Genomic DNA, 13,869 nt, shown 5'->3' with positions numbered 1-13,869 from the left:
ATCAGGCGGAGAGTAAGTGGGAGTATGGAGTAAGGTGTATATAAGCTTATATGTGACAGACTGACTTGATTTGTAAACTTTCACTTAAAGCACAATAAAAATTATTTAAAAAAAAAAAAAAGAGTGAAGGGGCAAAGGGCTCCCTGGATAAGCTTTGTCCTTTTATTTGAGAATGGCAGCTCTATGCAGGGACTTCTGTCAAGAACTCGTGCGGAACAGTTTCCCATGGTCACCCCTAGCTGTGAGAAGGTGGAGAAATGGAGTGGTTTAGAAGAAAAGCAAAGCATGTTGTGAATGGCTATGGGACAGTTAATCCATAATGACTCCCACATTATTAAAAGACAAGAGTTAGTCAAGCAATGAGTTGGAGAATAGAGAAGGAATCACATACATGAGGTGAGAGAAAGCATGGCTCACTGAAATTGTCAAGCAGTTTAGGACACACGGAACTGAGGCAATCAGAACGGGGTATAGAAGAGGTAAGGTGGAAGAGGAAGGTAAGGCTGCAGTTTGTCAGTGTCATGCTATGGAGTCTGGACTTGGTCCTGAAGACCAATATAATAGTATGATTTAGTTTACATTTTTAAAAGACCACTCTTTGTGCAAATTAGGGAACGGATTTCAGGAGTACGATAATGAAGGAGGAGAGGATCTGCAAAGAGGCTATTTCATAAGATGATAGCAAAGAATGACGACAGCGATAGCAGGGCAGAAAGAAGTGAACAGAATCTGAGTTATTATAGGACATACCTCTTCTGAAAGGGCTTTCCTTACTACCTTATCCAAATCAGTAGCTGTGCTAGACTGTCTGGTAGCAATTCCCCTCTTCTATGTTCTTGCCTGTATTAAAGGGTTAGAAGCCTGGGAACTACATTTTCCAGAATCTCTTGCCACATGAAGTTTCTAACGACATATCCTAGATAAATTCTTCACCTCCTCAGTCTCAGATTAGAGCAGGACTCCGTACAACTTCATGGTTTCAAATCTTCTTTCCGACACAACCTTCACACAATTTTAAGAGTAAACATCGCTTCATAACAAACGCTCCAAGGGTAAATACTGCTGGCCAGCTTCAGAAGCAAAAATAGCTCATCTGAATAGAACAACAATGAAACAGGTTACTTGCAAAGTAGATAACTCCCATCTTTACTATCGGTACCATTTATTTAGTAATTATTTTGTTGTCTCTCTTTACTTATACATGACTCATTCGTTCTACTAAACTGTAATTTCCATGAGGAAAATGCACACAGAGGAGTTCCACATCTTTTTCTATGCAGTTATGCCATGTCTCAGTTCCTTAGCAGGGTAGGGAGAAAAAAAAAAGTCAATAGATAAATCAAAAAATACATGTATACCACATACGGCAACTAAAGGACATATACACAACCACTCTTTACTTACCCACTATCTCCTTATCCAACATTTTGCATTTACGACAATAGTAAAATATCTACTTCCAACTATTTTGCACATTAACAACGTACATCAGGCAGTAACCAATGCCAAAGAGCAAGGTGGGAGTAACGCTGGATGTGATGGTTAAGGTTATGTGTCAACTTGGCTGGACCATGAATCTCAGTGGTTTGGCAGTTATGTAATGAGGCAGTCATTCTCCATTTTGTGATCTGATGTGGTCATCCTCCATTTTAGCATAATGCCAATTTTTGCATAATGACATGGTCTTTGGAACTTAACCATGTTGATAAGTAAGGAGTGGATGTATATGTATATAGACAGATAGATGAGAAGAGAGAGAGGGAGTGTTCTTATAAATCAAAAAGAAATGATAAATGAACACCTCAACAGATAATGGTCAAATAATGTGAACAGGCATTTTGCAAAAGAAATATAAGTGGCTAATATACCTACTTTTAAAAATTATTTAACTTTGCTAGTAATCAAATAAATGAGAACCAACTTAAACATATTTTTTTACATATGAATTGGGCAAAGATGAAACAAAATGACAACAGCAAAGTTGGAATGAACTTGACAGCAACTAACAATATTCACTGAGTATTTGCTATGAGCCAGGTTCTCTTCTAAGTACATGAATTCATTCATTTAATCCTCACAAGAAGCCTATGAGGAAGGTATTACTATCATCCCCCACACTTTACAAGTGATAGGGAATGAGGCACACAGAGATTGAGTAATTTACCAAGAGTTGTACAACTAGACAATGCTGAAGACAGAATTTTAGTTCAGGTACTCTGACTCCGAAACCCAAGCTCTTGACCATTTCATTCTTTTAGAAGAATAAACATTTGTCTTCTGTGTGGTAAGCATAGCGCTAAGTGGTATGCACAGGTTATTTCATTTAAACCTCACAACAGCCCTTGGAAAGATTTATTTTTATTATCTCCACTTTAGAGATGAAGAAATTTAGGATTAGAGATGCTAATAAACTTAGCCAAATTTACCAACTAGTAATTGATAGAACTGAATCTGACAAAATACGTCTTCCCAGTGTTAGCAAGACTTTGGGAAAATAGGAACCGCTGGCAGAAAAGTTAAGTGGTATAGCCATTTGTGGGAGCCATTTGGCAATCATCATTGGCCTTTGTAGTTTACCTTTAGCAATATGGTTTTTCACATATGAGTTATTCTAGAAAGCACTAGGCACAAAGAATCTTCTATAAAGATACTTATTTAATATTATTTATAATAAACCAAAATCAGTGCCGTCAAGTCGATTCCGACGCATAGCGACCCTACAGAACAGAGTAGAACTGCCCCATAGAGTTGCCAAGGAGTACCTGGCGGATTCGAACTGCCGACCTTTTGGTTAGCAGCTGCAGCACTTAACCACTATGCCACCAGGGTTTCCATTATTTATAATAGCAACTGGTAAATATCTTATGGCATATTAAAGGAATACAATGCCACCGTTGAGAATAAATGTATAGTAGAATATTTTTATGACAGGGAAAAAAGCGTTAATGATGTGTTGCAAAGGAAAAAAGGTAGCTCACCAAACAGCAAGAACTATATGATAATAACTTCATTAACATACAGAATAGAAATGAAGTCAACTAACTACATATCTGCCAGATAACAGCTAGCTAGCTTTCAAGTTAGATACATATATCTAGATATTTAGAACCAGACAGATAGCCGTGGCTAGCTAGATTTTTTCTTTTATAACAGAAAATGTTAAAGATGGTTGCCTCCAGGTAGTAGGAGTTTAAGCAATTTTTTTCTTCTTTGTACTTTCCTACGTATTTCCAATTTTCTATTTTTCAGTTGTAATAAGAAAAAAGCACGCCAATTTCTGTATGTGGTTCCACAAAATAAACTGAAGAAGGTGTCTCCGGCTCTTATAAAAGCAGTATTTCTACCTAAAGTTCACAGGCAAGGGCAGTGATTACAGTGCTACGGCAGACGAAAGCCAAGAATAACGGCCAGTATTTCCCACAGGCCAGTCACAGAAAAGATTAGTTCTTCCTCATAAATCCAGTAACATAATTCTCCGGACTCTGAGGCCCATCTTACCAGGGAAATTTCTAGAATTCTCTCTTGCCCTGGAATATTTAGTTTGGCATTCCCCATAGACCCCACCACCATCATCATCCATCCTCTAGACCTTCTCTGACAAACCGGTAAGCTTAGGTAGAATTCTATTTTGTAGATTACAGAAATCAAATGAAGTAGCATATATCAAAGCAGTTTATTAAAAAGATAAAGGGGAAACTCTCATCCATTGTTGGTCCAGACCACACCCACTGCCATCCAGTCAAGTCCAACTCATAGTGACCCTATAGGACAGAGCAGAACTGCCCCACAGAATTTCCAAGGAGCACTTGGTGGATTCAAACTGCCATCCTTTTGGTTAGCAGCTGTGGCACTTAACCGCTACACCACCACTGTTTCGTCCATTGTTGATGGGAATGAAAAATGGTACTATCACCATGGAAAACAGTCTGGCTGTTCCTCAAAAACTCAAACAGAATTACCATATGATCCAGCAATTTCATTGCTAGGTATATACCCAAAAGACTTAAAAGCAGAAAATAGAAACCTGCCCACCAATGTTCATGGCAGCACTATTCACAATAACCAAAAGCTGGAAACATCCTAAATGTCCATCAACAGATGAACAGATAAACAAATGTGATACAAAACACACACTACTACTCAGCCGTAAAGAGAAATGAAGTCCTGATACATGCTACAAAATGGATGAACCTTGAAAACATGCTGAGTGAAATAAGTCAGTCTCAAAAGGACAAATACTGTATGATCCCACTTACATGAAATAGGCAACTGTACAGAAATCAAAGCTTATTAGTGGCTACCAAGGGTAGGAGGACTCATTAACAACCTGCGATATGCAGATGACACAAACTTGCTTGCTGAAATGAAGAGGACTTGGAGCATTCACTGTTGAAAATCAAAGACAATAGCGTTTGGTATGGATTACACCTCAACATAGAGAAAACAAAAATCCTCACAACTGGACCAATAAGCAACATGACGATAAAAGGAGAAAAGATTGAAGTTGTCAAAGATTTAATTTTACTTGGATCCACAACCAATGCCCATGGAAATGAAATGAAATGACGTATTGCACTGGGCAAATCTGCTGCAAAAGAACTCTTTAAAGTGTTAAAAAGTAAAGATTTCACCTTGAAGACTAAGGTATGCCTGACCCAAAACACCAAGCCCTGGTGTTTTCAGTTGCCTCATATACATGTGAAAGTTGGACAATGAATAAGGAAGACTAAAGAAGAATTCACACCTTTGAATCCTGGTGTTGACAAAAAATACTGAATATACCATGGACTCCCCAAAGAACGAACAAGTCTGTCTTGGAAGAAGTACAGCCAGAATGCTCCTTAGAAGCAAGGATGCATGACTTCGTCTCACACACTTTGCACATGTTATCAGGAAGGATCAGTCCCTGGAGACGGACATCATGCTTGGAAAATTGGAGGGTCTGCGAAAAAGACGAAGACCCTCAATGAGATGGACTGACACAGGGGCTGCAACAATGGGCTCAAGCACGACAATGATTTTGAGGATGGCACAGGACCAGGCAGTGTTTCATACCATTATACACAGGGTTGCTGAGTTAGAAGGGCTCTTCAGCACCTAACAACAATGGTAGGAGTGACGGTGGGGGGGGGGAGTCATTGCTTGGCGGGCACTGAATTCCTGTTAATGGTGGTGGAATAATTTGGAAGAGGATAGCAATAAATGATGCACAGGTTCCCTGCATGGCACACATGGCTTGCACTCAGCTACTAACTAAAAGCGGGGTGGTTCAAATCCATCCAGTGGCACCAAGAAAGAGAGGCCTGGCGATCTACGTATGTAACATTGTTGCTGCTGTTACTTGCCATGAACTCCATTCCCGCTCATGTCGACCCCATATGTTTAACCCTATGTAGTGCCCTTCTATTCTGACACACAAGAGGTCACTATAAGTCAGAACTGACTCCACCGCAACCAGCTGGGGTTTTGTTTTTTACTTTTTTGGTCGCAAATTACAAACATAATCAACGTTACTCAATTATACATATAAACATAGATGGACCGGCGAATGCTTCATTATATATATTTTTAGCACAAAAGAAAGAAAGAAAGAAAAAAAAAAGCCAGAAAGGGGCATCGCTCACAGAACTCAAGGGCAGAGCCGAAACCGGCTGCAGGCAGCTTCACCTTCACGCTCGCACGTCTCTGCAGATGCGGCCTGTTTCCCCGCCGTAGTGGAAAATGGCTCCCACAGCGCCCGAGCTCAGTCTGGGTGTCAGTCCCACACACCAGCTGGAGAAGAGTTAACTGGCTGCACTTGGCACAAGCACCTACCCTTGTTATCACAACTGGGCGAGTGCGTGGGGGCGTCCACGGTACACCTGTGAAACCACCTGTTACAGGCCTCCAGGTCTCCCTCTGCACACTGAGACACCAGTTGAAAGCGGGGGGGGGGAAAAAAAAAAACCTATTTGCTCGCCCAAGCAAAGCAGAGCAGCCGCACCCCCCTTGCCAAGATGGCTCCCTGAACTGCAGGCGCAGGGGTGTACACACGGAGGGGAAACAGCTAGGGGTGCTTCTTCAGGGCATGTTCAGGGGCACCGTCCACCGGGATTGGTGGAGAGCTCCTACAATGAGCTGAGGTCCTCGGGTTGGCGCAGTCGCACTTGGGCTTGAAGGAGGGAAAATGGTGGCTTGGCTCCTCCCAGCCACCGTCTGGTGGTTTCCTGCCTCAGGTCTGTGGCTCGGTGGCTGGAGTGCATGTTCCTAAATTCCAGGAAGTTGCTGCCAGCAGAGCAGACCCGCCCAAAATATTTCTGCCGGTCTGCCCTGGCCCCTCTGGGTGTCACTACCATTTCATTTGTGGTAAGAATCCAAGGTGTGGCATCCGGGAGCGCTCTAATTATTTCAAGTCGGTGAGTCCTATCGGCCCAATTCCACGGTAAGGGTAGGAACCAATCTTACCTTCCGCTTCTTTTACTTCTTCCTCAGCACAAACCCATCTATTCCAACTATACAACCCCATATGACAGAGCAGAACTGCCCATAGGGTTTCCAAAGCTATATAATCTTTACCCAAGCCGACTACCACATCTTTCTCCTGCAGAGCAGCCAGTGGGTTCAAACCGCCGATCTTAACAGTTAGGAGCCCAGCACTTTAACCTGTAAACACGGGCCACAGCATAACGCACTGGAAATGCTGATTGCTGGAGGAAAAGTGTCGACCTTTAACACAAGCTAATAAGGAGCTGCAAACACCGTAAAACCAGCTCTTGGTTGCTTGAGAATCAGAACCAAATATGTGATATGTTTTGAACTCTGTTGAGGTTTAAAGAGAGACATGAAAGAGCTCAGGATTACTGTGATTACTTTGTGTGTGCGCGCATGTGCGTATTGCGTGTGTCCTTGCGTGGGCACACACATTGTCTTGGTTAGCCAAAATGAAGAAATGAGAGACTAGGTACCCTCTCCATTTTAACAGCTCAAGTTTTTCCATGCTGGAAGCCTATTAAAAAGATATTTTGGTCCATGAAATAAAGTAGCAATATTCGCATGAGAATGCAAACAGCATAAAAGTTAGATCTCATCTCAGGCCTACCTGATTCCAAGCTCAGACACATTAAGGGAGATGCCATTTGGGATCTTGTTTTAATTGGATTTTCTAATCTGCTATATATTTTAATGAGCTTAAGAAAAAAAAAAAAAAACCTTCAGTATTTAGGATATTGCTTCTATCACGGTAATCCGAAAGGCTTCTTTTGTTGCTCCATGTTGAGGGCTAAGAGTGAGGAGGGAGGGACTTGCCTTTTTCAAAGTGTTGATATTCCAAATGTGAATTTCCATCACCTGTGGAAATTTCCCACACCTCAGCCTTCAGGAAGTACCTGCCCAGGCTTTGCACTTCAGTCTCCTGTGTTATGAAAGACCCAAAGGGCTTCAGCAACATGCCTGTCACAGAGCTCATCACAGTTTAATGCGTTGCACTTGATGATGATGTAACAAAGACCTAGGAATCCAACATTGGCCAGAGGTCAGTAAGCTGCGGACCTCCACCCGGAGGGCTTTGCTGCCAAGTAGCCACCCAATAGAGGGCACATCAACATGGGAACATACCAAAGCAAGTATTCTTGTCTCCTTGGCAATTCTTTCTAGGAAAACAAAAATGAGCATAACGCTCATCAGACTGCCTAGATCCCAGTGCTGCGTCTCCAAACACAAGCTGTGAGGCCTTGGGTAAGTTAGCCTCTCTGGTCTACAATTTCTTTAGATGCAAAATGGGAGTGATTATGTAGTTGGTAAACTTCAGGAGGAAAGAAGATGATGCAAAGCAAATAAATTGGTAAATGTTTAGACAAATCTGAGAAACCTGATTGTATAAAATAGTAATCATACTTGGTGGGTGTTTTTTAAGATAGAAATAAAATCCTGAATAACAACAGCATATAAATGCAGATGGCGATGATCAGAAATAGAGTTACACTGTTGTTGTTGTTGTTGTTGTTAGGTGCCATCAAGTCGGTTCGACTCATAGCTATCCTCTGTACAACAGAATGAAACACTGGCTGGTCCTGCACCATCCTCACAATCCTTGTTATGCCTGAGCCCATCGTTGCAGCCGCTGTGTCAGTCCATCTTGTTGAGGGTCCTCCTCTTTTTTGCTGACCCTCTATTCTATCAATCATGATGTCCTTCTCCAGGGGCTGGTTCTTCCTGATAACATGTCCAAAGTATGTGAGACAACGTGTCGTCATCCTTGCTTCTAAGGAGCATTCTGGCTGTCCTTTTTCTGAGATAGATTTGTTTGTTTTTCTGGCAGTCCATGGTAAATTCAATATTATTTGCTAAAACCATGATTCAAAGGTATTGATTCTTCTTTGGTCTTCCTTATTCACTGTCAGGTTTTCACATGCGTATGAGGCTACTGAAAACACCATGGCTTGGGTCAGGCTCACCTTAGTCCTTAAGGTGACATCTTTGCTTTTTAACACTTCAAAGGGGTCTTTTGCGGCAGGTTTGCGAAATGCAATAAGTCATTTGATTTCTCCACTGCTGCTTCCATGGATGTTGATTGTGGATCCAAATAAAATGAAATCCTTAACTACTTCAGTCTTTTCTGCGTTTATCATGATGTTGCTTTTTGTTCCAGTTGTGAGGATTTTTATTTTTATTTTGTTTATGTTGGGGTATAATCCGTACTGTGGTCTTTAATCTTCATCAGTCTGTGCTTCAAGTCCTCTTGGCTTTCAGCATGCAAGGTTGTATCATCTGCATATGGCAAGTTGTTAATGAGTCTTCCTCCAGTCCTGATGCCATGATCTTCATATAGTCGAGCTTCTCGGATTATTTGCTCAGCGTATGGATTGAATAAGTATGGAGAAAGGATACAACCCTGACACACACCTTTCCTGACTTTAAACCACAGTTGTTCTGTTTGAACAACTGCCTCTTGATCTATGCACAGGTTCCTCATGAGCACAATTAAGTGTTCTGGAATTCCCATTCTCTGCAATGTTATCCATAATTTGTTATGATCTACATAGTCGAACGCCTTTGCATAGTCAATAAAACACAGGCAAACATCTTTCTGGTACTCTCTGCTGTCAGCCACGATCCATCCAACATAAGCAGTCATATCCCAGTACTTACGTCCTATGATATAAGATTCTCATGACAATTATATTCATACATATAAATGGCTTAGAACATCACCAGGCAAAGAGTAAATGCTTAATAAACATTAGTGACTATTACACCAAGTACCCCAGCTAATTACTGGCACTGTTGGGATGAAGGTCTATTGCATCTACATTCAAAGCACTGCTGAAGGTGTCCCCAAGGGGCACTAACTGAGGATACAGTTGAGCTCATAGCTCAGAGTACAAGGTGACTTCATAGTTATAGAGATTGTGACCACAACCTGTTAGCCACAAAGTTAAAACAAACATCTTCCCACTTTCCAGACGCCTCAGCCAGCCCACTCTTCCAATTTCGGTCCTGGAGTACTTAAGGTTTCTGCTTGTATTGAATGAATTTGCACCCACTTATAAGTCCCTTTGTACAGGTTGAATTGACAAGCAATGAATTTCTCCCTTTGTTTTTCTTGTTCTGAAGACTACAAAGAAAAGCTTAAACTAATCCTTGGAAGATAAAAGTCTTCAAGTTACTCTTCTCTTTCAAGTCTCTTTAGTCTTGCGTACAGCTAATCAGCTTGCTTGTCGAAGCAGAGCTTAGAACTGCTGGAAATGCATGACAAGGAGGAATGCATAAAGACAAGTGGCATGTTGCTGTGATGTACTGGTTATTTGTCATTTGGAGGTGCTGGGCCTCCAGCTTTAAGAAACTCCACCAGAGTCAGTCAAATCCTTTGTTTTCACCTCAGAAGTGAAGTCCCTTCACTGATATCCACAGATATTTTTTTGAGGATGTGCAGATCACTGCTACAAGATTGGGAACAAGAAGATGTAGCAATAAATAAGCAAGTCCCTCAAGGAGGCTGAGAGTATAGTGGGAGACAGACCTGCATCACAATGAACAATAATAAGATATGACAAATGTTGGAAGAATTATAACCATGCTGCTTGGGAGTGCAGAGAAGGAAATGATAGTGACTGGTGGTTGGAGAAGGTTGTCTTTGTGATGGGCCTTTTGAAGGATGGGTAGACAGGTAACACAGTGATGATGAAGACTTACCAACAGAGCCAATGGGATAAGCAAATGGGCAGGGGCGTGAACATGCTTGAAGCGAGGAAGTGATATCAAATAGTTCATTGGGGGCAGTGCAGGAAGTGATGAGAGAAGAGACCGGAAGCCACAAACAGCATCTACTTAGAATTCATTCACACATAGGAACAGGCCTTCCCGAGCACGTACATGAGAACCGAGCTGACCCGCCCTGCTCATTTAGTAGTGGTTCCCCATCTTGAGGCTCATTACTGCCTGTTCCTTTAGTGTCTGCCGGTAAACTGGCTCTTGAACAGCCTACTAGAACATTCACTGCAGAAAGGTCAGTTAGGCAGCACTGTCTTAGGGAATAACATTCAAGGGAAATGGTGGCCTTTGGACAGGCTTAGAATAAAGGAATTCCATAACTCTTTGTTGTTGTTGTGTGCTGTAGAGTCAATTCCAACTTACAGGGGTCCTACGTATGACAGAGTAGAATTGCCTGATAGGGTTTCCTACACTGTAATCTTTATGGGAGTGGATCTCCACGTCTTTTCTCCTGCAGAGCTGCTGCATAAGTTCAAACTGCCGACCTTTCAGTTACCAGCCAAGTGCTTAACCATTGCACTACCAGGGCCACTCAGCTATTCTTTAGGAAGGTTTAAAATTTGGAAGCATGACTGTCATTTAATGTATACTTATTTTTACATTCGCCCAGCAAAACACCTAAACATTCCAAGGGAAAACCTGACTTATACTATGTTGTTAACATCTCCAACCTCAAATACTTCTTCAAGGTTTCATGTAACCTTGATAACTATTATTTAGAATCTAGTGATCTTTGTTGTTGATATAATTTTTGTGGTCTTTATGTATTTGCACAATCCCATATATATGTTCCACCTCCTAAGAAGATTTTAAGTTCCTTAGATGCAGGGATTTGTCCTTTTAACTCCTTATATCCCTAGCGTCAAGCCCAGTGCATTGCACATAATATATGCTCAAAAAATGTTCTTTGGTTAATAATGGCATAGAAGGTCATCTATGACTTAGCCCTGCCTTCCTTTCTAGCCTCATCATTCCCACTCACAACCCACTCTTTACAGTTCATTCTACTAAGTGCCATGCAATTCCCCCCAAGTACTCCAGGTTGTTTATGCCCCCAGGCCTTTGCACACACTTCTTCCCACTGTCCTTACCCTTTGCCTGGCTAATTCTTGATGATCCTTCAGGAATTAAACTCCATGTCCATCACCTTTTCTGACTTCCAGGCCCTGGTGAGCTGGTCCTCCTAGGAGCTCCCTTATAAGCCCTAGGGCCATGCTTATCACTCATTTAATTGTCTTGTGTCCTTCACTAGCTCATGAGCTCTGTGAGGACAGGAACTATAACTTGTTCATAGTTGTCTTAATTATCTAGTGGTGCTATAACACACTTACCGCAAATGGGTGGCTTTAAAGAACAGAAATTTATTTTCTCACAGTTCTGGAGGCTAAAAGTCCAAATCAGGGTCTCAGTTGTGTTGACTCTTTTCTTGTCGGTAGCCTCAGGCATTCCTTAGTTCCCTGGTGTTCTTGGCTTATAGACAATCCACACATGGCATCTGTTTTCATCCTTGTATATGTCTCTGTATCCTGGTCTTTTTATAATTCAGAAATGATTAGATTTAGGACCCACCCTAAACCGGTATGGGCTCATTAACATAACAAAAGCACACCCTATTTCCAAAAAGAGTTACATCTACAGATAAAGCGTCCAGGAATTCAACATATATTTTGGGGGGACACAATTAAATACGTAATAATGATTGTATCCCCAGAACTGAGTATAGCATCTGGTATATAGAAATCACCCAAATGGTTATGAAATTAATGAATGGAGTAACGATGAGTCATAGAAAGAATTGCTCATCAGATAAGTTCAGACAAAGATTCACAGAAAAGACGTGGGTCCATAGTACTCACATCCTAGTATTTCCTCCTATCATTTGAAAGTCAGGCAATAGCAATGATAAACCCCAAATGCTAGAGAACGTTTAGCTTGGAGATGAAGACAGTGGTGTAGGTGGAAAAAGAAAGGATATTACATTTTTAATGTTCTAGTTTGTAAGCTAGGTGGTGAGTTCATGGAGTTTAACTTACTATGATTTATAACGTACATATATATATCAAAAGAAATCAGATATAAATTATCAAATATCGTTTCTGTTGTTAGGTGTTGTTGAGTCAATTTCAAGTCAGAATGACCTCATGTGACGGGGAAAAACTGCCCCACAGGGTTTTCTAAGCTATCGTCTCTACAGGAGCAGGTCACCAGGCCTTCCTCCCACAGAGCCGCTAGGTGAGTTTGAACAGCCAGTCTTTTGGTTATCAGCCAAGCGTTTAACCATTGTACCGCCAGAGCTTCCTGTATCAAATATTATACAATATAAAATAATAATTTTTTTTTTTTCAGAAAAAGAGTTTTGGTTAGTCTTTAGTGACTGGACTTTATTTTTCACTGTCTTTTACTATTTACTCTTTTTGCTGTAGTTCAAAAATATTTCAACAACCATTTTTAGTCTTTGAAATGGGAAACAAAAGGTGCTACCTTCACATATAATACTATTGTGAGCAATCCTTTATGCACGTAAGAGGAGATGGGTGTCAGACTCCACCCAGGCCCTTTGGGCATCTTCAAAAGTGTTTTTCCATTCTAGCCTAGATGGTTTTGGTGACCCTAGAGACAGCCAGTTAAACACTGAGCCTAAAAGCACAGCTCCTGATTGCTCAATATTGCTACAGGTTGCCAATTCTTTCCACAAAAGCAATGAAAGATAGCGTGGGCAAGCTAAGGCACAGGATTGCTCTATTCCTCAATTCAGTGACATCTACCTGGTGCCTACTATGTGCCTGGCATTTGTGATGGGCACAGAGGATGAAGTGGTAACTAAGTCAAAAAGGCAGTTAAAACTTCGTCAGTTTGGGAGGTAGACGAGTAGACAGAAGCAGGGGCAGATTATCCAATAGACAAGGTAAACATGGTGCTTACCTTGTGTCATAGATTGAATTGTGTCCTCAAAAAATATGTGTCAACTTGGTTAGGCCGTGATTCCCAGTGTTGTGGTTGTCCTCCATTTTATTATATCAATTTTATGTTAAAGAGGATTAGGGTGGGTAACCAGGTCACATCCCTTATCCAATGTAAAGGGAGTTTCCCTGGGGTATGGCCTGCACCACCTTTTATCTCTCAAGAGATAAAAAGGAAAGGGAAGTGAGCAGTGAGGGGGAACCTTATACTACCAAGAAAGCAGTGCTGGGAGCAGAGTGCATCCTTTGGACCCAGGGTCCCTGCGCAGAGAAGCTCCTAGAGTAGAAGATTGATAAGAAGGCTGTCAGAGAGGGGAAGCCTTCCCCTGGAGCTGAGGCCCTGAATTTGGACTTTTAGCCTACCTTACTGTGAGGAAATAAATTTCTCTTTGTTAAAGCCATCCACTTGTGGTATGTCTTTAGAGCAGCACTAGATGACTAAAATACCTTGCTTACCAGACCATCTGTAGTGAACGATTTCCCATTTTTTCACCACATCAAAGATTCTACTTCTAGGTATGGTTGGCACCTGTCACTCTCCCAACCCCACAGTACCTTCCTACAGAATCAAAGCCTCTTTTCAGATTTACAATCCATGACGGGGGCAGATGACCCAGTAAGCAAGGTAAGCACAGCCTTACTTGTGCTTACTTACTAATCT

The 13,869-nt window shown here is 41.5% G+C and overlaps 1 long non-coding RNA gene across 4 annotated transcripts in view; it reads right to left on the bottom strand.

Annotated features, from left to right (window-relative positions):
- Window positions 1–239: 239 nt before the first annotated feature.
- LOC111752129 (uncharacterized) overlaps window positions 240–13,869 on the bottom strand; it is a 72,158-nt gene continuing 58,528 nt past the window's right edge. For all 4 annotated transcript variants that reach the window (XR_010322519.1, XR_010322517.1, XR_002787129.2 and 1 more), the window contains 2 exons: window positions 11,580–11,779; window positions 240–1,093 (listed from right to left, as the gene is read on the bottom strand). This is a non-coding gene — a long non-coding RNA (uncharacterized LOC111752129). The remainder of the gene's footprint in view (window positions 1,094–11,579; window positions 11,780–13,869) is intronic.

This window comes from Loxodonta africana, chromosome 7 (assembly GCF_030014295.1).
Source record: "Loxodonta africana isolate mLoxAfr1 chromosome 7, mLoxAfr1.hap2, whole genome shotgun sequence".
In the NCBI taxonomy this organism is placed as follows: domain Eukaryota; kingdom Metazoa; phylum Chordata; class Mammalia; order Proboscidea; family Elephantidae; genus Loxodonta; species Loxodonta africana.
This window is presented reverse-complemented; position numbering and strand designations above follow the sequence as displayed.